This window comes from Hyaena hyaena, unplaced genomic scaffold (assembly GCF_003009895.1).
Source record: "Hyaena hyaena isolate Hyena2069 unplaced genomic scaffold, ASM300989v1 scaffold_467, whole genome shotgun sequence".
Lineage (NCBI taxonomy): Eukaryota > Metazoa > Chordata > Mammalia > Carnivora > Hyaenidae > Hyaena > Hyaena hyaena.
In genome coordinates this window covers 143,282-150,375 of record NW_024081100.1, presented here as the reverse complement: position 1 = coordinate 150,375, position 7,094 = coordinate 143,282, and positions in this window count along the sequence as shown.

Below are 7,094 nucleotides of genomic sequence, written 5' to 3'. Positions count from 1 at the left end.
TAAGTCCTTCTCATTTTCTGAGTCTCAATCTCTTCACTTATGAAATGGAGAAAATAATCCTTACCTCACAGGGTTGTGAAGAAGTGAAGGATATTTTGTGGGCCGCCTGGGTGGCTCAGTCGGTTAAGTGTCCGACTTCAGCTCAGGTCATGATCTCACGGTTCATGGCTTCGAGCCCTGCGTTGGGGTCTGTGCTGACATCTCAGAGCCTGGAGCCTGCTTTGGATTCTAGGTCTCCCTCTCTCTCTACCCTTCCACCGCTCATGCTCTCTCTCAAAAATAAAATAAACATTAAAAAAAATTTTTTTTAAAGAAGTAAAGGATGATTTGTATACATAAAGAGCCTAGTATAGTGTGCAGCAATTAACAAGCCCCAACAAATGGCTTTCTTTCATGATGATCCTGTGGGACCTACTCCATAGCAGACCGTAATTCAAAGCCCAGTCTACCTCAGGCTAGGGCATGGTTGACAGAGGCAAAAACTGAGGGAAAATTACAGCAAAGGACTAAGGCTCGTTGGTTTAACACCCATTTACTGAAAAAACATAATTAAGATATAAAATTTTTTTAAAAAATATTTTTTTTTAAGAAACGAGCATTAGGGATACAGGAGTGCTGATGCATAGGGGGCACATGTACCCCAATGTTTATAGCAGTGCTTTCAACAATAACCAAATCATGGAAAGAGCCTAAATGTCTATCAGCTGACAAATGGATAAAGACGTGGTTTTATATCTATACGATGGAATACTACTTGGCAATGAGAAGGAATGAAATCCGGCCACGTGCAGCAACATGGATGGAACTGGAGGTTATTATGCTGAGCAAAATAAGTCAGTGAGAGAAAGACAGATGCCGTATGTTCTCATGTAGATCTTGAGAAACTTAACAGAAGACCATGGGGGAGGGGAAGGGGGAAAAAAGTTACAGAGAGGGAGGGAGGCAAACCATAAGAGACTCTTAAATACTGAGAACAAACTGAGGGTTGATGGGGGATGGGGGAAGGGGAAGGGGGTGATGGGCATGGAGGAGGGCACTTGTTGGGATGAGCACTGGGTGTTGTATGGAAACCAACTTGACAATAAATTATATTTAAAAAAAAACAAACGAGCATTTATTATGTGTCCACCATATGCCAGTTCCCGTGCTGGGGAGTGGAGTCAGAAATATGAGGGGAACTAGAGAGAGAGCAGAGGAAGGGAAGCCCCCTACCCCTAGACCCTCCCTACCACTACCCATCTGGCTTTAAATTCAAAGGTCAGCAAATTCAAGATACAAAGATGTGTTTTCATGAACAATAATCTCAAACTTTTTATTGGTAGTTCCAAGAGGTTTGAGGCAGTATTTGGTCTGTGGTAAGTGAAGTTTTAAAAACTGAGACGAAAGTTACCATTGCCAAAGTTTTCAAACCCCATTTCCTTCATATGAAAACCTAGTTTGTTAAGAATTTCCTTTGATTCTTGCCCAAGTATTGCTCTTTTATCTTCTGTGTTGTTCTATGGTGTGAGATCCAGGAACCTGTTTTTAATAAAAGGAACAATGGGTCGGCTAAAATGTGAAATATATTCCACTACAGATATCTCTATATACACTCCCACTGGCTTGGTCCTTTGAATTGTGTTATTTAGGCTATTAATGTGAAAGAGAGAAGAAATAACCAATAACATCATGTCTGTCCAAGCCAAATGTCTCTGGTAAGACAATTAATCCTATAAATTCTGATATAAGCTCTTGGAGATTCTGAGCTTGCTTGCTTGCACAGATTAAAGGCACTGATTTGTTCATTAGGTCAAGAGCAGAGAGGAGGTGTCCACCTTTTGAGGGCTTTTCCTTTGAGGTCAATATGGACCTGTGTGGATGGCATCAGTGCCTCCTGCCTTCTGGTAAAAGGGTCAAACCAGGTAGGCATTCCTGAAGGAATGGGTTCCTGAACCGCTGTGTAGAACTCTTCGAAGCTTATCACGATCTAATCTTGGAGTTTCAGCCTGGAAGAAATTAAGAACATCAGGGAAAGGAAAAGGGGAAACACTGAGACATATTCGATACACAAATAGAAGATCAGAGTTGTGTTCCAGCAGACATACCAACCAGACCCCTTCCCAAAACTTTTATCCCTTTTCGTTCGGGTATCATGTTGTAGCTTTTGAGGTGTCGTTTTGAATTTTACAATTTTATCCAAGTGGGTGTGGAAGAGAATTAGTAACTTAAATTAAAAAGTAAAATGAGGAAGACTTTGAAAACAAAGATTACCCGTCAAAAGGTAATTTCTTCATAAATGTATGTGCTGCATGTATATGTTTGTGTGTGAGGGAGGGAAAGGGAGGACAGAGAGAGGGAGAGAGAGAGAGAGAAAGAGAGAGAGGGAGGCAGGGCTGATGATTATCCTCCTTTCTCATACGGCAGGGTTGGGTTTTGTGTTTTACTGCGGTAGAGGTGGGATTGCAGAAGAGTAAGCCTGAGAGTAGGATGCATTCCTAATTCCTCTGACGCTTGCCGGCTGAACCAGCCTCAGAGACCTCCCACCTCACCCTCCTCAGTCACCCTGGCTCCGTGTGCCCTAAATGACTTATTCCCGTCAAAGGCCCTGGGCCAGGTGACACACCTCTGCAGGGGCTGTCTATGCTACGTGGGCTCATCTATCTTCTCAGAAATTTAGACAACACCATGGGAAGCACATCTCTATAAGAATTAAAAAATCTATAGGAACAAAAATAAAGTATGGTAAGCAGAAAAGAAGAAAGGTTGGCATTGTTGATCATTGATGGTATTGGGATTGTTTCCATCATAGAAATGGTATTACCTCCAACCCTCCTTCTTCTCCTTCTAGATCCTATGTAATTAATTCATAAATTCAATAAAAATTTACTGAGAACTGAATGCTTTCCAAACGCTGGGGATCCGAAAGTCATTAAGACATGGTCTCTGCTATCAAGAACGTTGGTCTAGGGGCACTTGGGCGGCTCCGACTTTGGCTCAGGTCATGATCCCATGGTTTGTGAGCCTGAGTCCCGTGTCGGGCTCTGTGCTGACAGCTCAGAGGCTGGAGTCAGCTTCAGATTCTGTGTCTCCCTCTCTTTCTCTCCCTCTCCTACTCCCGCTGTTCTGTCTCTCTCTCTTTCAAAAATAAGTAAACATTAAAAAAATTTTAGAAAGAAAAGAAGAATGTTGGTCTAGCTGGGGACAGATGAGTATATCATGATTAGTGCTGAGAGCAGAGGACAGAAGCTAGAAGGACCCTAATACCAGTCACTTGATTCGGGATGAAGGGTTGGGGTGAAGAATGTGTGTCAGGGAAGCTACTCAGAAAAGACAATGCTTTGGGTGAATTTTGAAGGATGAACAGCAGTTGACTGGGCAAAAAGTGTGTGTGTGTGTGTGTGTGTGTGTGTGTGTGTGTGTGTGAATGGGAGTGAGCAGGGGGTAGGGAATTGGACAGAAGCCATATAAGGAAACAGCTGAAGAAGAAAGTGAGAGAAATCGAGATGTATGCAGGGGGTTGCGGGTGAATCCGCAGGGCTGGCGTGGAGGATGCAGGGAGGTGTCGAGAGAGATCGGAGAGCAATGAGGCCAGAGAGGTGGGTGGGGTCAGGCTGGCATAGACCTTAAGTAGCAGCTGCAGGAACCAAAGCAGGTTAGGAACTGCTTTTTACCCCCAAAGCTGGGGGGGGGGGGGACTCCACAGAGGGAGGAGCAAAATCAGATCGATGTTACAGAAAGATTGCTTCCATTGCAGCGAAGTCACTGGCCTAGCAAAGGGCCAGGACAGAGGCAGGGTGAATAGCAGAGAGTGACTGACACGGCCTGGGTGAGAGGTGACAAGTGCTGGTGTAGGAAGGAGGGGACAGACATAAGCAGGGCTACAGGAAAATGCGTCAGAATTTCTCTCCACCCTCCTTCATGGAACCCACCCACGTCCAGCCCAGTCAAGGAGCTTTGGCCTTTCAGAGTCTGAGAAGCATACTTTGCAAGCAGAGTGAGGCAATATACCCTAAGTCCTTGAGTGCGACTTCAGCTCCCGACTGGTTTTGTTGGCTTGTTTGTTGTTGTTGTTGTTTTAATGGATCAACATTAAATGGATAAACATTAAATGGAGGGTTTCCAACCCTCCCCCTCTACCACTTCTCCTCCCCTCACGAGGTTGGTCATTTTGCCTGGCCTAAGAGCCAGGAGGACCTAGTTTGGGTCTTTCATGCTCTGAGTACCTCCTGAGAATGTCAGCAGGAAATACAGAGATAGGTCCTAGCCCTTTATGCTGCATACGCTTTTGGAAACTGTTTTTCTTAGCCAGGCCCAGACACAATATGCAATCCTTACAGAAAAATGTTAGTATTTTGAAAACAAAAACCAATTTAATTAAAAGTAAAAGAAGAGGGGCGCCTGGGTGGCTTAGTCGGTTAAGCATCCGACTTTCGCTTAGGTCATGATCTCTCGGTTCGTGGGTTAGAGCCCCGCGTCAGGCTCTGTGCTGACTGCCAGCTCAGAGCCTGGAGCCTGTTTCAGAGTCTGTGACTCCCTCTCTCTCTGACCCTCCCCTGCTCACGCTGTCTCTCTCTCTCTCTTAGAAATAAATAAAACATTAAAAAAAAAGTAAAAGAAGAAAAGTAATTAATATAATTACTCTGCCCAAAGGTCATTGCTGCTAACATTTTGGTGTTAGCATTCCTGCTTTTCTGTGCATATTATTAACAGTTGCGGTTATTATTATATAGTTTCATACATATAGGTCTTAATATCTTGTTCTTCTCACCTAACCTTATTATATGAACATTTGTCATGTGATTATAAACTTTGAGGGGCGGGTTATTTTACTGGTTGTGTGATATTCCATCAAGTGGAAGTTCTACCCTTTGCTGTTTACTTAGCCACTTCCCAAATGTTAGTTATTAGATTCATTCCATGTTCTGTCTATTATGAATAACTTTCTAATGAAGAATTTTATGCAACCAGCTTTTCTCTGTATTTACAATTATTTTCTTAAAATAACTTTACATTAGTTGAATAACGGAATCAAAGAAAATAAATACGTAACCTTCTTGATGAAAGTACCTTCCCCACATCTATAAACGAGTACTCTTCCCAACAATGTATTAGAGTGCAAAGATTTGAGTTTGAGGCTAATTCTACTTCTCATTGCCTGAATTATCTGGGAGCAGTTACTTAACCTCTTGGTTTGTTAACTATAAAATGGAGGTGCCTACTTCACAGAATTATGAAATTTAAAAGACGTAATGCATAATTTGGCACAAGTTCTGGTGCATATTAAGTGTTCAACCTAAATAGTAGTTCCTTCTCCCCTTCCGCTGTTCCTTTTTCCACTGTTGTTTTTTAATTAAAAAAATTTTTTAAACATTTAGTTATTATTGAGAGACAGAGCATGAGCAGGGGAGGGTCAAAGAGGGAGAGAAAGAGAATCCAAAGCAGGCTCCAGGCTCTGAGCTGTTACATGGGGCTCAAACTCACACACTGTGAGATCATGACCTGAGCCGAAGTCGGATGCTGAACCGACTGAGCCACCCAGGTAGCCCTCCACTGTTGAAGAAAACAGAAATAGACTTCAGGTTTGTTCACTTCCTATTAGTCAGGCATTTAGGTCATGGTTGAAACATCTTAACCACGAGGACTGTGAAGTAGATAACTGTACCATACAGGCACATTATTTGTATTTAGCTTCTAGAATCCACTAGATACTATGCAATTGAATCAGAAGTAAATATTTGGTGCATTTGTTACTGTTACTACATTTCTGAACTGGGCTGGTGTTTTATATTTCTATTTTATCCTTATGCAAATTATTTGCCATCTCTGTTCACAGCTTCCCCATCAGAAAAAATAAGGATAATACCTGTCCTATCTTATCTGTGTAATGAAAGCATTTCTGGCTATGAAGCTTTTAACCCACAAACTACACATACAGTGACCAAGATATAGGTCGGATTAGACACACATAAACGAGACAGAGAAGGGAAGAGGCAAGAAGAAACTAACCTTCACCCAAGCCTGTATTTTACACTTATTAATTACACACACACACACACACACACACACACACACACACACACACACACAGTCATGAGGTGCTTCACAGGTATTCAGATCTCACAGATAAGGAAACTGAAATTCAGCAGGATTAAGTAACTTCCTCAAATTGCCAAGACACAATTCAAATACTAAACTGTATCCTCACATGCAGGACACCTTTCTGTTTTACTGGCTTAGTCATTATTAAAAATATTTATGGGGTTGAACCATTAATTGTTTTACTAACTTGCACTTTGCTAAGAGTGAAAAGCACAATGTAAACTCATCTGGGAAATTTATTTTATTAGTTCTGTTCAAAGGATCCCTTGAAAGGAAGCTGCATTGGTAACTACCAGACATCAGCGAAATCAGAGGAAACTACGATGTGTGTGTGCAATGAGGATCAGGAAGAGCAGAACAGATTTCACGATCCCTTAGTTTCATTTGTTTTCAGGTTATAAAACATAAACTTCCGCTGGAAGACAGTTCAATTAATATGTTAGGGACTGAGTATGATCTCTGTGCAGGCAGCACGTGCCTGTAACCACTTGTAACAAACATAAAACTCGTGCTTAGAGGACATCGCGTGCACTTCCTGGAAAGGACAGGCACAAAATAAAGACTTCTTATATTACTGAGGGCTCTTTTCACAAAAAATATTCTTAGGACGGGTCAGAGCGATATTTCTTGAATAAAAGGAATAAAGGAATAAGAATAAGGAATAAAGATGTAAGCAAAAAAACTGGCCAAGAGTGTAGAGTAAAAAAAATGAATATGTCCATTAGGTGAAACCACATGAAATTGCAGTTTTATAGGCCCAAATCAGTCAAATATCATTTTCATATGGTTCAACTTATACATATAACATTGTTCTAAAAGTCTAGAGAGTGGTTTCTGGGAACTGACTTCAAAAGTGACACTTGGTAGTTAGGGTTTTGGTGAGCAACTTCTTCTAAATTATGTTCATCACTTTTAAAATAGAACTCCTTTTTAAATTTATATAAATATATATTGTTTTTACTTAAGAGAGAGTGTGTGTGTGCATGGGGGAGAGGGGGAGAGGGAGGGTGGGAGGG